We start from the raw sequence: 19107 nt of genomic DNA on the forward strand, positions 1-19107 counted from the left end.
TGAGGCTAAAAGGGGGTTAGTGTGAGGTGTGTGCATAGGAAAGCACGTGGGAGCCCCAAGGTGGTGAGTCCAAAATGTGGCAGGAATGGAACTGGATCCAGACAGGGAAGAGCTGAACCAGCAAGTTCCACCTTCCTTTGCCTGTGGAGAAGATCCACACACACTTGGATCCCCAACGCCAAATTCTCCATGTGCTTCTTACAGAGGAAGGTGCTGAAATCCACTCCCATCTACTTAACATCCTACTGGATCTGTCCCCGCTGGAACTGAGTGTATTAACTCATACACTGCACATCTTCTACCATCTCCATCTTATGCCTGAGTAAAGTGAGGTTCCCAAGGCTACAGGCTACTAAGGAGCTACTACAGCTACTAAGAAGATGGATTTCACACCAGGTAGGTGAGCCCTGGAAGCCCTAAGGAACACATGCCCTTGCTCAGGTTGTTTGGACAGAAGAGCAGAGACCAACTACAAGCAGACTCTCAGTAATAACACAAAATACATGAGAGGTGGAGGTGCTTCGGGTGAACTAAGTTCCAGACACACAGAGGTTTAGGACATGGTAGGCAAATTTTTTCTGTAAAAGGCAAGATAACATTTTAGCCTTGTGAAGCCATATGGTCTCTGTTACAGTCACTCAACTCTGCCACAGTGGCACAGAAACAGCCATAGAAAACATGTAAAAGAAAGTTGTTTTCCAGTAAAACTTTATTTCCAAAACAAGTAGTGGGTTGGATACAGCCCATGGTTGGCTGACCTCTGGTCTACAAGGAAAGCTAAGCTGCTCAGATTGATGAGCAAGTGAACCTGAGTAGCGCTGGGGGTAGGGAAGGGTGGGGGAGTTCAAGTCTGAGGTTTGAGAGTCAGTAAGGCTGTCCCACACAGTTCTGCAGGCAGCTCACGGCACCAGGGCGCCTGGCTCCCCTGGCTTGGAGCTGAGGGTGAGATCCACAATCCAGGCTGCGTTTCTTTGACCAGCTGTGTGACCATCACGGTGCTGGCTTGCCTCAGCCCGGAATCTACTAGCCACACTGCCTGAGGGGCTAGGTCTGCCTAGAGGGCCCCTTTGTCTAAGGGCGCTAGGTATGGGTTCACCGCATTTACCAGACACTGCTTGTAGGAGTTAGGGAAACAGATCCTTAGGAGGCTGATAAGGAAACTGGGACTGGAGGTAATGTGTCTTTTCAGCCGTCTTCACAAAAGATAGCCTTAAGCAACAAATCTATGTTGCTGCATTACATGGTTCACATGGCTCAAGCCTACAAAGACCTCAGAGCTGACCAGGTGAGTCTAGGCGTTTCAGTCCCTCCCTTTAAGAATCATAGAGCAGAACAAAGACAGTGATGCAAAGAATACACTCCAGTGTGGAACTGAAGCTGTTAGGTGTCTCTGTGGCAGGACTCCCAAATATGGTATGGATTCAAAGGAAGGAGAGATATGACATGGCCCCAGAGGTTCACCAAGCCTTTGTGGAGGAAGAGACCTTCGACTGAGTGTATAAGGGGGATTGTGGAAAGTAACACCAGACAGGGCGATTGAGGATGTTCAATGGGCCTTGCGTGCCAGAGGGAGGGACAGAGGGAGGGATTTGCATGTACTTATTTTAGCAGATGGCAGGGAGCCATTCTATGGACAGAGGAGCCTGGTGGGCTACAGTCCATGAGGTCACAAAGAGTCGGACATGACTGAGCGACTAACATGATGAGATCAGTGATGTACTTAATGTACTTAATCCAAATTAGGGCTTGGCCTGTCAAGAAAAAGAGGTGGATGTGAGAAGTGAAGTAGAATGCACAGGACTTGGTCCCTCTTTGAAAAGAGCGAGGAGAATATGGCTAGGCCAAGGGTTAACAGCCCTGTTTGAACTTAAGATAGCAATCCACAGGCATGGATCTGCACAGGCAATCAATTCGCAGGCAATGCCTCCATCTGAAAGTTGCCACCAGTTGCTCTTTTTACCTTCAGGTGTGTTGCTCTTTAAGTGCTGGAGATCTTTCCATTTACTGGAAAAACCTCCCAAGACTATCAGGGAAGAGCTCTAGCAGTGCTCAGGCCATCCCAGCTGGGACAGAGTGGATTTATCTGCCTTTGAGGCAGAGGACTAGAGAAGGCAATGGCACCCTACTCCAGTACTCTTGCCTGGAAAATCCCATGGACAGAGGAGCCTGGTGGGCTGCCATCTATGGGGTTGCACAGAGTCGGACACGACTGAAGTGACTTAGCAGCAGTAGCAGCAGCAGAGGCAGAGGGCAAGAAGAGTCTACCTAAGATTCAGGAGAAAACCACGCCATGGTGCTTTGCTGCTACAAAGCAGTTGGTGCTGTGAGGCTCATGTGAAAACATGAACTGCCTTTGGAATCTATTCTGCAGCTGTATGAACAAAAAGTGTACAAAAATAAAGGGGTATGAGGACATTCACTTGTGCTCTTTTTAACACTTGAACTGTTCAAGCAAAACATGAATCACTACCATATGACAGAATGTTAAAGAGATTGGACTTAACATCAAAAATTCTTCTAATTACAAGCCCTTGAGTTATTCAAAGGAGAGGGAGAGAGGCCTTTCACTCATTTCCTTCTCTATTTGTTTCTTCCCCCTCAGCACAGGTCATGAATATCTTCGGAGAAGAACATCAAGATCAGGTCAGCATCAGGTTGACTTCACATCATCTCTGAGCTAGTTAAAGTCATCTCTTCTGGTTATGCTTAATGGGGAGCGAGGACTCCAAGAGTCCTCCTAGCAGTCTTATGGGAGCACGTACTCTTGCCATCATGAAACCTGCGATACCTGGCAAAAGGATGGCAGCAGGGGCAGGGGAGGCAGCAATGATGGCAGGTACTATGACATGGCATCCACCAAGTCTTCACACTCGGGGCAGATCAACCCAGCACTGGCAGGAGCAACCTTCATGAATCCAGGAAGAAGCAGAACCAGCGTGGCCAGGGCAGGTGCTTCCAACATGTACCCACCTATGAGGTAGCAAGGCCTGTGAGCATCTCCTTGTCCTCAGAGGGCAATTCAGTATGTCGGCAGGAGGTACCAGTCTCTCCCCAGAAGGCAGCATGGGTGTGATGCTTGCAGAAGATACCACCAGCAAGCCTGTATCAGAACAGCTGAAGTTCCAGTGGTGGGATCCCTCATCTCAAGCTTGCAGACTGAAAGCTGCATGATTAACAGGATGGAAGCCAGAAGGTCTCCCAAACCATGCTGAAGCCTAGAGGAAAAGAAAGGAAAATGACCAAACTCCTGATAAAAGTTCCCATCACCATATGACTGGAAGAAGACAAATCAACTCTTAATGCCATCCTTCTGCTGGCCCTTTGCCTGGCACGGAACCACCAGGGGTGAAAAAGAAGGGAAAAGGCGGCAGCAGCCCAGGATGTAGGGGACACAGATCCTCCTTCAATGGAAAGCCAAACAAAAACAAAAAGCCACTGGCCACAGCCTCATTCACTGGGTGTGTGGTCAGATTTCTCTTCCTTTCTTACTTTCCACTAACTTCAATATAATTGTGAAAAGCCCTGTACTCAGGTCTGGGTGGTGAATCTGGGGAAGCGTTTACTAATCCTCTTCTCAAGGACTTCACTGTAGAGTACAGTGTATTGCCATCTTTTCTGTTACTCTCTTTGCGTGCTCATGAGAATCATTAATGCTGAATCACAAACAGTACAAGGTAGACTGAGGAGTGTCCTCGGATAGGAAATCACGTACAGTAAAGCTGAAATGATCAGAATGTTTTTCTGTCTGGACTATGGGCTCCAAAAGAATAGGGTCATAGCACACAGGTCAACTCAGCTGTGCAGTGGGAAGAAAACAGTCTGCGGCTGCCTCCTATGTGCCAGGCGTTGTACTTGGCCCATAACCTACATACCTAATTCTCATAACAATTTTAGAATTAAGGTATCAACATCCGTTTTACAAATTAAAAAAACAAAGGTTCACAGGACTTGAGCAACTTACCCAGAGTTACATAGGTAATAAGTGATAACCTAGGTCTGTAACCTAAGTCTTTCTTACTATCTTAACTATGGCAGCAGTTCACAAAAGCTAATAGGCAAAACCTCACTTACATTTTAAAAAATCTTATATTGACCTACAGTAAAGTTGCAAAAATAGTGGAGAGTTTCCATATACTCCTCACCCAGCCTCCCCTAATGTTAATATCTTAATCCTGTAGTACAATGATCATAACAAGGAAATGAACATTGGTAACAATATTACTAACTAAACTAAAACTTTCATTTGTTTTTCATCAGTTTTGCCACAAAAGTCCTTTTTTCTTCCAGGATTCCATTAAGGATCCCACATTAATGATTTTTTTCCACAGTAGTTTCATGCTAACAAGGATATGAATAAGGTACATACCTTATATTTTGCTGAAATCTTAATTTTATGACACAAAGTAAATGATACTTTGTAAATGGTCTATAGGCTCTTGAGAAAAAGTTGTATTTGTACTCTGCTATTGTGTTGTGGCATGTCCTATAACTGTCAATTAGGTGAAGATGGTTCAGAGTCATGTTTAAGTCTACTGTGTCCTTAACGACTTTCTTTCTACTTGTTTTGTCAATTACTGAGATACTGTTATTGACATTCCTGAGTATATACTATAGATGTGTCACTTTCTTCTCACAGACTTATAGCTTTTTGCTTCATGTATTTTGAAACTTTGCTATTTGGTGTACAAAGAATTAGCATTGTCTTATCTTCTTATAAAATTGGCCCTTTATCATTTCTACATGGTCCTTCATCCCTGTAAATATTCTATACTCTGAAATCTAATTTGACTGCTATTAATATAGCCACTTTCCATTTCTCTGGATTAGCGTTTGCATGCTATGTATTATTTTCTATCTTTACTTTTCAGCAACATTTGCATTTTATTGGGTTTCTTATAGACAACATATTGTTGTGTCTTGTTTTTTTAATCTAATTTGACAGTCTGACATTTAGTTGGGTCTTTTGGCTTCACTATGGTTCAGCTGGTAAAGAGTCCGCCTGCAATGTGGGAGACCTGGGTTCGATCCCTGGGTTGAGACAATCCCCTGGAGAAGGGAAAGGCTACCCACTCCAGTATTCTGGCCTGGAGAATTCCATGGACTTTTTATAGTCCATGGGGTCACAAAAAGCTGGACATGACAGAGCAACTTTCACTTCACTTTGGACCATTTATGTGTAATGTTACTATTGATATGCTTGTGTGCAACACCTTTCTCTTTGTTTTGAACTGGCTTATCTCTTTGCATTCTTTTTCCTATTAGACTATTTTTAATTATGTTTAATCCGGTCCCATCACTTCATGGCAAATAGATGGGGAAACAGTGGCTGACTATTTTTCTGGACTCCAAAAATCACTGCAAATGGTGATTGCAGCCATGAAATGAAAAGACGCTTACTCCTTGGAAGGAAAGTTATAACCAATCTAGACAGCATATTAAAAAGCAGAGACATCATTTTGTCAACAAAGGTCCATCTAGTCAAGGCTGTGGTTTTTCCAGTGGTCATATATAGATGTGAGAGTTGGACTATAAAGAAAGCTGAGAGCCAAAGAATTGATGCTTTTGAACTGTGGTATTGAAGAAGACTCTTTGAGAATCCCTTGGACTGCAAGGAGATCTAATCAGTCCGTCCTAAAGGAGATCAGTCCTGGGTGTTCATTAGAAGGACTGATGTTGAAGCTGAAACTCCAATACTTTGGCCACCTGATGCAAAGAGCTGACTCATTTGAAAAGACCCTGATGCTGGGAAAGACTGAGGGCAGGAGGAGAAGGGGACGACAGAAGATGAGATGGTTGGATGGCATCACCGACTGAATGGACATGGGTTTGGGTGGACTCCGGGAGTTGGTGATGGACAGGGAGGCCTGGCATGCTGTGGTTCACAGGGTCGCAAAGAGTCAGACACAACTGAGCGACTGAACTGAACTATAATTTTGCTTTACATTATGATGAATTCTTAGATAACTATTTATAGTACACATCTTTAAATACAGACCACCTTCAAGCAATATTAAACTTCATGGCACTTTGAGGATCATATAATAATACACTTCCATTTACCTCATTCTTGTGTAAGTACTATTCTTATCACTCATTTCTGTATATGTCATAAAACTACAAATATGTAATTTTTTTAGCTTTAAATAGTCAATTATCTCCTGAAGAGATTTAAATTGTAAGGGGAAAAGAGTCCTGTATTTGTTCTAGATTTATTTTCAATGAATTTCATTTCTTGTACAAATTCAGATTTCCACATGCTCTATTTCCTTGAGATTACAGGCTTTCCTTTGACATTTGCAGTGAAGCTCTGTTGGCAATTAATTCTTTAACCTTTTGCAGGGATGAGTAAGTATTTTACATTTGTGTATGAAATTCATTTCTGGTGGGTAGACTGTAGACTAACAGCTTAAAAAAAATTTTTTTTAATACTTAAAAGAAGTTACCCTTATTTTCCTCTGACATGCATTTTTTTCCACTGACAAGTCTGCTGTAATTCTTATTACAGAATAAGAATAATGCATCTTTTTTCTGTTTCTGGACTTCAGATTTTCCTTTTATCATTAGATTTAAGTAATTTAATTACGGTGTGATTTTGTGCAGTTTTCTTCATGATTCTCATGCTTTGGGTTCACTGAGCTTCTTAGAGCTCTGAGTTTTCACTATCAAACTTGAGAAATGCCAGCCAATATTCTTTCAGAGCACTTTAGCACTATCTCAATACAATGCACAATAGTTAACTGACAAAGTCAGAGACGGATGGGTAATACTCATGATTACAGTGCATTTACATGCACACAAGTCATGTCACTCAGACTGATGCAGCAACAGGTGATTCATCACTGTGAACTGCAAATCATGGTTGCCAATATCGTAATGGGGGGGAAAACAGTGACAGTGACTAAAAAAGGTAGATAATCTATGCTGTATTCATCTGATATTAAAAAGATTGTTGCTTTCAAACGTATTTTGGGGGCTGTTGCATTGGTTTTGTTTTCCTCCAACCTTCTGTACCCATTATAGAAAACTGGAGATTTTCATATCAAGTAAAGGTTTCCTGAGACACATGACTTTCATTACCCAAACCAGGCTAGTCCCAGGCAAACTGGAATGATTTATTACTCTAGGGCCAAGCTTCTCGGAGCCTGTCTGGAGAGCACCAAAGCTAACAAACCATGTTTTCACCCACCTCCCCAAGAGAGTTGATTCACCTAAGGAGAGGATTTGATATGGACGGCAGGAATCAGTATCACACAGGGGGAAGAGAAGCTCAGTAAAAGAACTCAGTAAGGGAAAGAGAAAGAGAAGAACCTGTGTTACGAACTGGAATCCATGTGGATGAAGTTTTGACCACAGTAGTGGTCTCCCCTGTTCTGATAAATCAACTATATGATGGTCCGTTTAAGTGGAATTTATTATTGCACTGATGGAAACCTGACAATAGCAACTCTAATCCCCAGGAGACTTTAAACTTTCATATACTTCTAGCACAAAAAACAGTAAAGATAATTTTAAGAGAAAGGAAAAGAATCCATATTTTTCAACAACTGAGAGACAGGATTTGAATGGACAGATCAGAAAGTACCCAGAAGTTTGAATCATATTTCCACCAGTGTCAGACATATAAACTGTTATCAGTAACAAGACTATGCAATGTGAAAAAAAGAAAGGCCAAAGACTATGACAAAAATATTCTGCCAAAATTTACTGTTTCAGAGAGCCAAATCATGGTAGAAATTCAATGTACTGACATGTCTGTAATTTTTACTCTAGTTAAAAATAAGCGTATTAGAGAAATTGATGAAGAGTAAAAAGATGGGAACTACAGATTTTCAGAACAAGGTCAACTGTGATGAAGATATTTCTAGTAGAACATGGAAATTCAGAAGACACAGAGAATGAAGAGACAGGAAAAAAACTTAGCACACAAGTATGAGTAATTACTAGCTCTCTGCTGCTACAGTTAGCAAACTGAAGCATACTCTGAATCTCTGAAAGTGATCTCAGTAAGTTCCATAGAAAAATTTATTTTATATCTTAAAAGTTAAAAGATTGTGAATCTAGGTATCAAAATGGTAACACTGTTAATGGCAGAGAGATGATTAGATGATAAACTACATGTGATGTGCATTCAATTGAATATGTAGTTAAAGGGAAAATTGGCTTTTTCATACCAACTTGGCTGTGGATGAGAGAAGGTGAGAGGAAGTAAGGAAGGAAGCAAGGGAGGGAGGGGAAAAGTACTTTAAAAATTGTTCAATATGGTTTTTATGAGCTAGACTATGAAAACAAAGCTTTTGAATAAAATATGAAGGCCGTATTGAAAAATGCAGAGAAAAATTGGGAATAAAGAAACTTTCTAAGTGTCAATTCCAAAGTAACAAAGGTTGGGCAATTTTGGAGATGTGTTAGATAAAAGAAGAATCTTGGGGAGGGAAGAATAAATGCTTTAATCCAACTGGTGCTCTCCAAGCACATTCATCCTTGAGGCCAGGCAAGCCCATGCCATGGAAAATGTTCACGTCTTCCAAAATTGAAGAGAAAGAACCTGGGCAATGCCAGAGAGAGGTTTGCTCCAAACTACCCAGAAATCAAACTTCAGAAAGATGCAACAGAAACTATGCCTTTGGAAAAGGATCAATCCCAGATTAAAGACTTTAGAGTCATTTTATTGCAGAACATTTTTCCTCCCTACAGAAGAGTGATAGGGAAACTGCATTGATCTTTACCCCGTCACTACTCTATTAAGTTTTGCTTAATATGAACTATTCAGCCAAAATGGACAAATTAAATATATGAAGTCCTCAATGGGTGATGAGTGGCAATGCCAAGTCATGTCCTCCTGGGTGACTGTTGAGGATGACTTCACCTATTTTCTAGTTGTCACTCTGCACAAAGTCAGCACTGTGAAATGTATGGGTCTATAGAAGGCAGATTAGGAGGAACTGAAATTAGACAAATGCAGCAGCATTTTGGACATAGATTTACTTAGATCATGGAAAGAAGAACAGTCCCAATTGGCAGCTGGCGTTGAACATTATTAACAAATTGAACAAATATTAACAACATTGTATTTCAACTCAAAATTGTCCCTGCTTGAGACAGACATCATGGCAGAGTTAAAGGACTGCAAGAACTGGAAGCTGGGTGTTCAGAATCCCAATCTCAGTTCTGTTAACAGGACTAAATTCATCAGTGAATGTCTTTAGACCTCAGTTTCTCCACATGGAAAATGAGGGATTGGGTTCAACATGTAATTCAATGTAACATAAATCAAGTGCCTCATATGCTCCAGGAATTTTACTGGAATAAGAAATTGTTAGGATTCAAACCATTTGGGGGCTCCTGTTACAATTCTCCTTAAAGAGGGATCCTCACCTTTTGTCTGATTGATATGCATAGAATGTATTACTAGGGAAGAAAATTATCAGACCGTTTTTTCTAAACTGTTTTTCAGAGTACTATACATTCTTTATAATGCCTAACTGGGAGGATCAGAAATATATGGAAAATAAATAGCACCCATGGATATAAAAAGAAAACTAATTCATTCCATCTTAAGTATTTTTTCACATTATATATTTACTTTTAAAATATGGACATTTATATATTTTTAACTTAGTATTTTCTGAAATATTCATTCATGAAATTAAATGCTTTTAGAGATTCATAATTCATATTGTATTTCATATCTCTGATTACTTTTAAAGTAAGAAATTTTAACTTTATTTAATCAGGTATTCACCCAAATTAACACTGGGGAAAGTTTTCTTCAGGAGAACGTTTGAGAAAGTTTAAATTATCTCTAAGTTATCCCCTTATTTGAAAGTGGGTTGTATCTACAATTTGGGCTTCTTTCTACTTAACTTCTTGTGATAGTTTGTCTTTTGCTGTAGTGTACCGAGGTGGACCTCTCATCTGCTCCATTATGGGAACCAGGCTACTCAGGGTGGTAGAATTAAGGGAAAGGGCCACTACATTATTCTTAACTGAAGGCAGACTAAGGGAGGCTGAAGTTTAAAGTCCACGTAGGAATCTATTGTATTGGGCAAAAAACATCTTTTTTACAATGGAAAGATTGAGAATAATAAGTAATTCAGCCAAAATAAAACCAAGATTCCTAACCAAAGTAGTGCTACCAGGAAATGACCCTTCATATTCTTGCTTTCCAAGCCTTCAGTCTCTATTAAATACATATAAAACTCTTTTAGATAATCATTTACTCTTGCAAGTCACCACCTTACTTCACCAGGCCCCAACAATAGACAAACTCAAATGACAGTCATCGCATTGCCCCAGCCCACTTATGTTTAGATCTTCCTTGCACCGCAAAGAAGAAAACAACCATGGAAATAGCAGACCACAGTTAAAATAATACTCAAAATTATCCATATTATTATTTCTGTCAAGAAGGAAAATAGAGACATCAACTAGGATAAGTAGCACTGTCTGTCAGTACATACTCAATTTCTCAAAAGAGCCTGATATCTAGTTCATGCTGAGCTTAAAGCAGAGTACCATTTCTCTGTCTTTTAGCTTTGAATAACACTTAAATTCTTTACTGTGGCCCCTGTCTACACTAGAGGGGGTGGCCTTGTACTAATCTGATCATGCCACACATGCTCTTACCATTTTTAAATCAACCAGTGAAATAATTAAATCACCTCCCTGGTATCTTACAGACAAAACAATCATTTCAATGATTTTAATATAATTTAACTGTTTATTGTGTCATTGTATAAACGTTATGAATAAAAGAGGAACTTACGTAGGGATAACAGAAAACTGCAACTTCACTGTGTTGCCAGTCAACAATTTGCTGTTAACAATTACTATATTCATTATTTAAAATCAGACTCTGCTAAGAAACCCAACCTCAAGAAAAAATATTTTGAATTTAATATCACACCTCACACTTAGTAGCAAAGTTATGCTAACAACCATAGTCCAAGTAAGCCTTTGAATACAATAATTCAATTTGGTATTAGGAGGTTGCCTAAAAAGTATGGTGCAGGGACTCAATCAGTTTCCGTGCTATTAGAAATTCAACATTACACAAGAAACACAGCTGTTAAAACACCACTCAAGGCGATGAGATGTAATAATATAGAAACTAACCTGCCAATAGAAATAGTCATTTCCTTCTTCTGGTTGAGTCTGGGGTTGAGGACCAAAGAGGTCACAGTTAAGCAGAACTAAAGACTCAACGAAGAACATGCCGTTTCCACCTGCTCTGGTATTTTCAGAGTGTGGCTTTCAATTCTGTCCTCAGGGATCTGCCCAGCTTGCCTCAGGTTCTAGGTGCCAGCCTGCAGCTGGACACACCAGATGCACTACTCTGGCATCACTGTTCTTGATGACAAAGTGTGGGGAACTTCCTAATCCTGTAAAATGTGAAAGGGACAAGGAACCCAATTAAGTAAGCAACATTCAAAAATTGTTTGGATCCTAGGTTTTAGACATCTAACCAAAAAGAATGATTGTCCACCTCTTGTGTAACTTAGGTAAGAAGAAGATTCTGTAAATAATTTTCTCAGAATGATTGATTACCCTAAGAGATCAAAGGTAGCTGAAAAAGAATAAGAAATCTTGAAGGAATGAGGTATTAACAAATAGTCAAGGAAAGAAGTCAAGTAATAATAAGAAGTTGAGTGTTAGGATTTATAGTAATCTCAGAGGCTTGTTGAGGACAGTTCTGATTAAGTCATTACACTGCCACAGATGTTGAACTGTCAGAGCAGATTCACTGAGAAATTCCCTGGGAAAAAGGAGCTTTGCAAAGAAATACAAAAACAACCAAAATTGTCTAAGAGAATCCTAACTGAGTCCAAGAAAGCAGGAATCAGAACTCTTGAAACTTTTTGGATTCAAGAATATTACTCAGCCATTAAAAAGAATACATTTGAATCAGTTCTAATGAGGTGGATGAAACTGGAGCCTATTATACAGAGTGAACTAAGCCAGAAGGAAAAACACCAATATAGTATACTAACGCATATATATGGAATTTAGAAAGATGGTAACAATAACCCGGTGTATGAGACAGCAAAAGAGACACTGATGTATAGAACAGTCTTATGGACTCTGTGGGAGAGGGAAAGGGTGGGAAGATATGGGAGAATGACATTGAAACATGTAAAATATCATGTAAGAAACGAGCTGCCAGTCCAGGTTCGATGCACGATACTGGATGCTTGGGGCTAGTGCACTGGGACGACCCAGAGGGATGGTATGGGGAGGGAGAAGGGAGGAGGGTTCAGGATGGGGAACACATGTATACCTGTGGCGGATTCATTTTGATATTTGGCAAAACTAATACAATTATGTAAAGTTTAAAAAAAAAAAAAAAGAATATCACTTGCTACTTCCAGAAAACTACTCCAAATTAAAAATTTTCAAGCTTCTTTTGCATTAGTTCAAGCTTAGAAAACATTCATGTATTCCAAGTCCACACCTACATAACTCCAAACATTCAGCCAGACTGGAGTGATGCCTAGTATAATTACAATAGGCAATTAAGTTTGAGAACCATATTTCTAGATGATAACCAAAATTTTTATAATAACTTAAAAGCAGAAATAACTCTGTATCTTGATTCATTTAGCTCTTATCTATGAAAAAAAGATATTTTTATTGATGGAGTCATGATACTTGGCTTAAGAAAAAACCATATATTCTGAAATTCTACTTTCAAGATCCCCAAAAAACTTGTCTTACTCTTGGGACAAATGCAACTTAAAAATTTATCTGGACTTTCCTCCATAGACTTTGCACTATGAATCAGTTGCAAAACTAATGCTCTTATAATCCCACTCCCCAATGATATGGGTGTCAGTGTCATAAGAGCCTCCTCTCAGGTCAGCAACAGCAGGTCTGATTCATGGAGCTTCCTGGTCGACAAAGAGGAACGGTATCATGAACACAAATAAGTCATTACCTAGGTGAATTAACCTGCCATAATCAGTGGGTGATTCAGTCCTTTCACAGCTGAATTCTTATAGATTCCATCTCTATCCTCTCAATCTCAACAGACGTTCAGACTCTCAGATTACTACTGCTGAGGTCATCCTTTCTCCCAAGCACTGTCTCCTTAGCTGTATGGAATCCCAGGTCAAGTTCTCTGCTCTGACAAAATTTATGTTTTAATGTTTTAATTTATGCTTAACTTCAGCTACCAAAATCTCCATGTTCTCATGCTCACATGTGAGAGATTTTATTTATTCAAATCATTTAGCAAATTACTATTGGATATACACAGCTATAGATGAAAGGTTTGTATCCCTTCAAAATGCTTATGTTGAAAACTAGCACCCAAAATGATGCTATTTGGAGGCAGGGCTGTTGTGAGGCAACTAGGTTGTAAGAGTGGAGTCCTCATGAATGGAATTAGTGCCCTTGTAAATGATACCCCAGACAGCTCCCTCACCCTTTCTGCACTATGAGGACACAGTGAGAAGACCACTGTCTATGATTCAAGAAAAGGACTCTCATGAGACACTGAATTGGCCAGTGTTTTGATCCTGGACTTCTCAGCCTCTAGAACTGTGAGGATAAATTTGTTTTTAAGCAGTCTATGGTATTTTTGTTAAAACAACCTGAATGGACTAAGACATCTACTGTATGACAAACATGTTCCAAGTCTTAAGGATAGAACATGCATTGTCATGAACAGTAAGGAGGTCAGTGTGGCTGGAGCACTGACAGTAAAAGCAGGTGGTTAGTTATGGCTTATTTGTGTTACGGTTTCTTCAAATAATGCCAAGTCACTGTTATTATTCCTTCAAGCACAGCTGAAGGACAACTGCAGCACACTGTCTGTCCTCATGCCTGGACTGTTACAGTACAATTTAAATGTTTTTACTGGAAGTCTGTGGAATTACTACAAGGTTTTCCCTTTGGAAGTGAGACATGACCTCAACTCAAGAACTTTTAAAACTCAGTTCCCTCTGTAAGCACTTTTCTCCATTAGGGCTCACTCCTTCACAATCTTCAATGTCTGAAAGTCATTGTAGCAAATATACTTATAATGAGAGTACAGATAACAAGAGATTGCTCTGTTTGTGGTGTGTGATCCCACTGGAAAATATATGCATGTATAGCCCTAGGAAGGCTAACACACTGCCAGTTTGAAACTTTTATCTTAGTCCCTTTTGCCAGACATTTTTCTGTTTTTTACAGATTTCTCTGCTAATGCTATGAGAAAGGTAAGTACCCTCATCCTCATTTATAGTTGATAAAGCTGAGATAGAGGGAAGCTAACAGATTTGTTTAGTGTCTTCTTGGCAATGAACAGGGATTCTGATCCTAGCTCTTAGCCTACAGGTATAACCAATTAGATAACCTGTATAGGAAAAGCAACCAAGCCAAACCAACCAACCAAACCAACAAACAAAAGCCCCTTGAATTCTAAGATTTCATCACCATTAAAATTAAAATAACTGATTCTGGGATTATTGAGTAGAGACAAAGGGGCTTCTATCATGAGTTGGGTAGGGCCAACCATATCAGTATCAGACTGGACCTTATCCTGCCTATTCCCAGATGCTACTTCAGAATATTCAGTCATTTTCACCACAAGTGGTAGAACTTCCATCTCACACACACACACACACACACACACACACACACACGTACACCCCCCAAAATGTGTGGTAATCCCTTATTTTGTATAGATAGAAAAGAGGTGAACAAACTCAGTATCTTTCTCTTCTGCTGGGCCTGGATTTTCTTGAATATAGATAGTATTTAAATAACATTACAAAAATGTTCCGAGCTTTGGAGATGGAATGGAGCAACTCCACTGCTGTTTGCTTGCTGTCTCTAAGCTGAGACACATCAGAGAAGAGGTAAGTGAAAACAATGTGGGGAGGGACTGTTCGGGTCTTCCCAGCCCGTCAGAGGCTTTCCCACACTCTAAGGGCACATTTTAGCCAACATTTCACCTTCTACTCAGTACTAAAACCAGGTCTTCAAATGGATATGGAGGCTCAAACAATGACTCGTGTATAATGTGAAAAAATACAAACAATGAACATTCATTGTAGAAAAAAGGGGAATGAAAATAAGAATAAAGCAAACATTATTTCTTTTTTTTAGAAACAAAGTGAGAGAGATGAACTATTTCAGCTGGAGGAATATGAAACAAGCAACTGCCCAGAAGCAGATTTGTATAGATGATTGGAGGTCAAAGGCATAGCACTATGGGGAGGGAAACTTGCACCACAAAGGTAATTAGGCGTTGAGTTGACAAAGAGCACTAAGTGTCAGAACAGAAGTTTTCAATCTACCTTGAAGTCCTTAGGGAAATACTTTTTGAAGAATTATTGCACAAACTTGTGACTTCATTTTGTAGGTTTAATGAAACATGTTTGCATTCCCACTTTAGTCATATAATTCAGCAGGTCACTAACGTAACAGGAAGTCTATTACAAGTAGACTGAAAGGAATTGAGAAATTATTAAAAAAAAAAAAAAGCAAAACAACAAAAAAATGTGTTCAAGAATGGCTGTCCTTCCCCGTTTCCTCAAATTTCAGTATTGTTTAAATAATGCTGTATTTGAAACAAGTAAGGCAATAAAGTAATAATAATACTCTACAGAGTGCGTAATGAAAGGTCAAGACACTTCATTAGTTGGGACCTGGTCTAAATTTTTGTCTTATAAGATGAAACCACATTAAAATATTTTATATTAATAGTTGACTGTGCTTCAGAGGGAAAAGTGTTTGGATTTCTACAGAAAATGATTTTATTTTAGTAGCTTGAAACATCATCCACTGGAAATCAAAACTGAAGTTCCTAATTTACAAACTACTCATAGAGATTACCTACCTATATCCACATTGTTCATTTGGTACTAATTCCTCTGCCTCCAACCACATTCTCAGAGAAGATAAGAACAGAAGCCTGACAGGGCATACTCTTGAGAAGACCCCCTCAGCCCCCAGAGCCAAAATAAACCACCAGGGAGACACAAACTTGTTGTTGGATGTAACATGCTGGGGATGTAACATGCTGGGAGGTAACATGCAGGCAGACTGAGGGTTAGACAGAGAGGGCCAGGGGGAGAGAGATGGACAGGGAGACTGAGATGGCAGGGCAGCATGGATAAGAGAGAAAAAAATTGCTTTTACAATGAAAAATTGGTGTAAGAGTGAAAAATTGGTGTCACCAGGAAGTTTTGTGATACAAATAATAGAAGAGGGATGCTGATTTTAATAAAGTTGTGGAATACATACTTCTATATTACTTTAAATATTTTCAAAATAGATGATTAAAGTCATGACTATGTGAGTTTTGGCTTACCAGCAAAAATAAGGATCTGTATCTGTGATTACGTAAACTGTTCCAGAATATAACTTTACTGAGTATCTTTTCTGTGCCAAATACCACAGGCTTTTGAAGTAACTGTGGAAAACTGACACTGTTATCATTCCCTTCTGAGGGTAAATGGTAGGAAATGCAGTCTTGTTTTGTTTCAGTGAATTTTTATCCAAGTAGAAGCAGCACTAAGAGACCACAAGATCCAGGAATCAGCACATGGAAACTTCATAGCCTGGGTCATGACATACTGGTTGTCCAGATAATGAAACTGAAACTTGCAGTGGCAACTGCAGGGTGATCAGTGAGAGAAGATCCATTCCACTGTCTAGCATCTTAAGGGAGAAATAGACTGGGAGGAAGGTGTAAGTTAAAACTGTAAATTAAAACTGTAAGTGTGGGTTCACTCCGTCACATTATAGACCAGATTGTCTCCATAGTGACACAACTGTCTGAAGGAAAGGAGGGAATGCTGAGAAAGAATTTCAAACAGATTGTTCTTGAGGCTCAGTGAACAAGAAACTGTGGTCAACTAAGTACATACATCCCTTCCTTCCCAGTGACCCAAGTCCAAATACAGGTCTAGCGGACTTTCTTGGGAGCTTCACCTCCCAGTACTGATTACCACCAGAAAACCTCTCTTCACTCATTGTAGATATCAGAGTTTCAAAGTGTTTCCTGTTCTCTGAAGGATGATGCTTTCTGAAAATGGAGAAAATCAGTTTCCTATCAATAAGCATAACAAAGCAGGGATCCAAAATCACACACATTTGAAAAGGAAGGTCATCTAATGTACTTTTACTTCCATCCATGAAAAGGTAACAGCCTCACAAAAAGTTCTCCCATCCTAAGTGAGTGAACTGAAAAAAATTTCTGAAACAGCTATTTTCAGATAATGGACAATAGGTAATACAGGATTGTGATCAGTGACGAAGGGAAACAAGCAAACCAAGCCCTAAAATCACCCCAGTTGTCTACCTGGTGATTTCCAGGCACCTGCATAAAAAGTGGGAATCAACAGAAACCCTGCCATTCTTAGAGAATTGTGTCCAAAACTCTTTAAAGGAATAAAACAAAATCTGTCACTCAATAATGTAAAAATCACACATCCAGCATACAATTAAAATAAGTAGAAATGGGAAGAAATAGGCAAATGTGACTGGTAACCACAGGAGACAAAGAAGAAAAAGCAAAAACGGAGTGAGTGGACAAGGGATTTACACATATGTTCAAGTATTTTAAAAATAAACATAATGAGATAAATGGACAATATAAAGAAGAATGAAATGGAACTTCTAGATATGGAAAATATAATATCTGAAATTATGTCACTAAATGAAACTAAAAGCAGATTTAACTCTAAGGAGAAAAAAAAAAAAGAAAAACAGTGAAATTGTAGGTGTAATAGTAGGCATCACACAAAATAAAAGATTTTAAAACAAATTTACCGAATGACAAGAGTCTTAGGACATGTGACATATATCAAGCAGTACATGGAACTGGAGTCTTAGAAGAGGAAAAAGAAAAAATAATTGTTGAAAATATTTAAAACAAGTTGAAAACTGTAATAAAATTCTATACACGAGATAAAAAATTCTAAAGCAACCAAAGGAAAAAGAGAAATTGCACGTAGAAGAACAAAAAGGTAAGAATCACTGCAAACTTACTGTCACAAATAACGAAGGTCAGCAGAGAGACAATTTTATAGGGTTAAAACGGAAAATTTTCTATCTAAAATTCTATATCCAGCAAAAATGTTGCAAAACATTTTCACTTCCAAATTAGTTCTTTCAAGTTCAAACATCTTTAGGAACCAACTGAAAATGTGTACAACCATGAAGAAATCATTATTTTTTAAAATATATTCAACATCAGCTATAGTACACACAGTTTAACTCCGTTATGAATGTAAAAACATTAAAACCTTTCTTTGGACTATTGGAGTCTCATTTTGTTGGAGTATAGCAGCTTGTTAGAATGAAATAATGAATTTTGTGTGTACTACAACTGAAATTTTCTCATGGGTTTCTTAATTTAGTAAAAATATAGTTTTAACTATGACTCCAATATTTTTATTTTATTACCATCATAAAACATACAGTTCGGGAATTTCTTGATGGTCCAGTGGTTAGGACTCTGCAATCTTGCTGCAAGGACTTGAGTTCAGTCCCTAGCTGGGGATCTGGGATCCCACAAGGCATGTAGCACGGCCGAAAATACAACAAAACAAAACAAAAATACAGTTGATCCTTGAACAATACAGGTTCAACTGTGCTGGTCCACTAATACACAGATTTTTTTTCAATAAAAATATTGGAAACTATTTTTGGAGGTCTGCAACAATTTGAAGAAACTTGTAGATGAACTGCACAGACCAGAAATATTGAAAAAATTAAGAAAAAGTTAGGTATGTCATGAATGTAATATATATTATACAATGTGTTATTTTCATGCACTGGAGAAGGAAATGGCAACCCACTCCAGTGTTCTTGCCTGGAGAATCCCAGGGACGGGGGAGCCTGGAGGGCTGCTGTTTATGGGGTCACACAGAGTTGGACACAACTGAAGCGACTTAGCAGCAGCAGCAGCAGACTACTTCAAATTAAGTTCTGAGGGATCAAAAATTATACATGGATTTTCTATGGCAAGGGGCAGGGTGGTCAGCGCCCCTAACCTCTGTACTGCTCTAGAATCAACTGCAATTTCACAGTCAATGTTAAACTTTTGAGCTAAATTTATACTTTCAATTATGTAACTTGTTTCATGTTCAACAAAATGAGATTCCAAAATTT

At 39.0% G+C, this 19107-nt stretch overlaps 1 long non-coding RNA gene across 1 annotated transcript; it reads left to right on the plus strand.

Moving 5' to 3' along the window:
• The first annotated feature begins 204 nt into the window (after positions 1-204).
• On the plus strand, positions 205-2891 carry LOC147369693 (uncharacterized). Its single transcript, XR_015167756.1, has 2 exons — positions 205-396; positions 2603-2891. It is a non-coding gene; the product is annotated as an uncharacterized LOC147369693 (long non-coding RNA).
• Positions 2892-19107: the final 16216 nt, after the last annotated feature.

This window comes from Bos grunniens, chromosome 7, assembly GCF_055505025.1.
Source record: "Bos grunniens cultivar Pamir isolate PY7600 chromosome 7, Bosgru_T2T1.0, whole genome shotgun sequence".
NCBI lineage: Eukaryota > Metazoa > Chordata > Mammalia > Artiodactyla > Bovidae > Bos > Bos grunniens.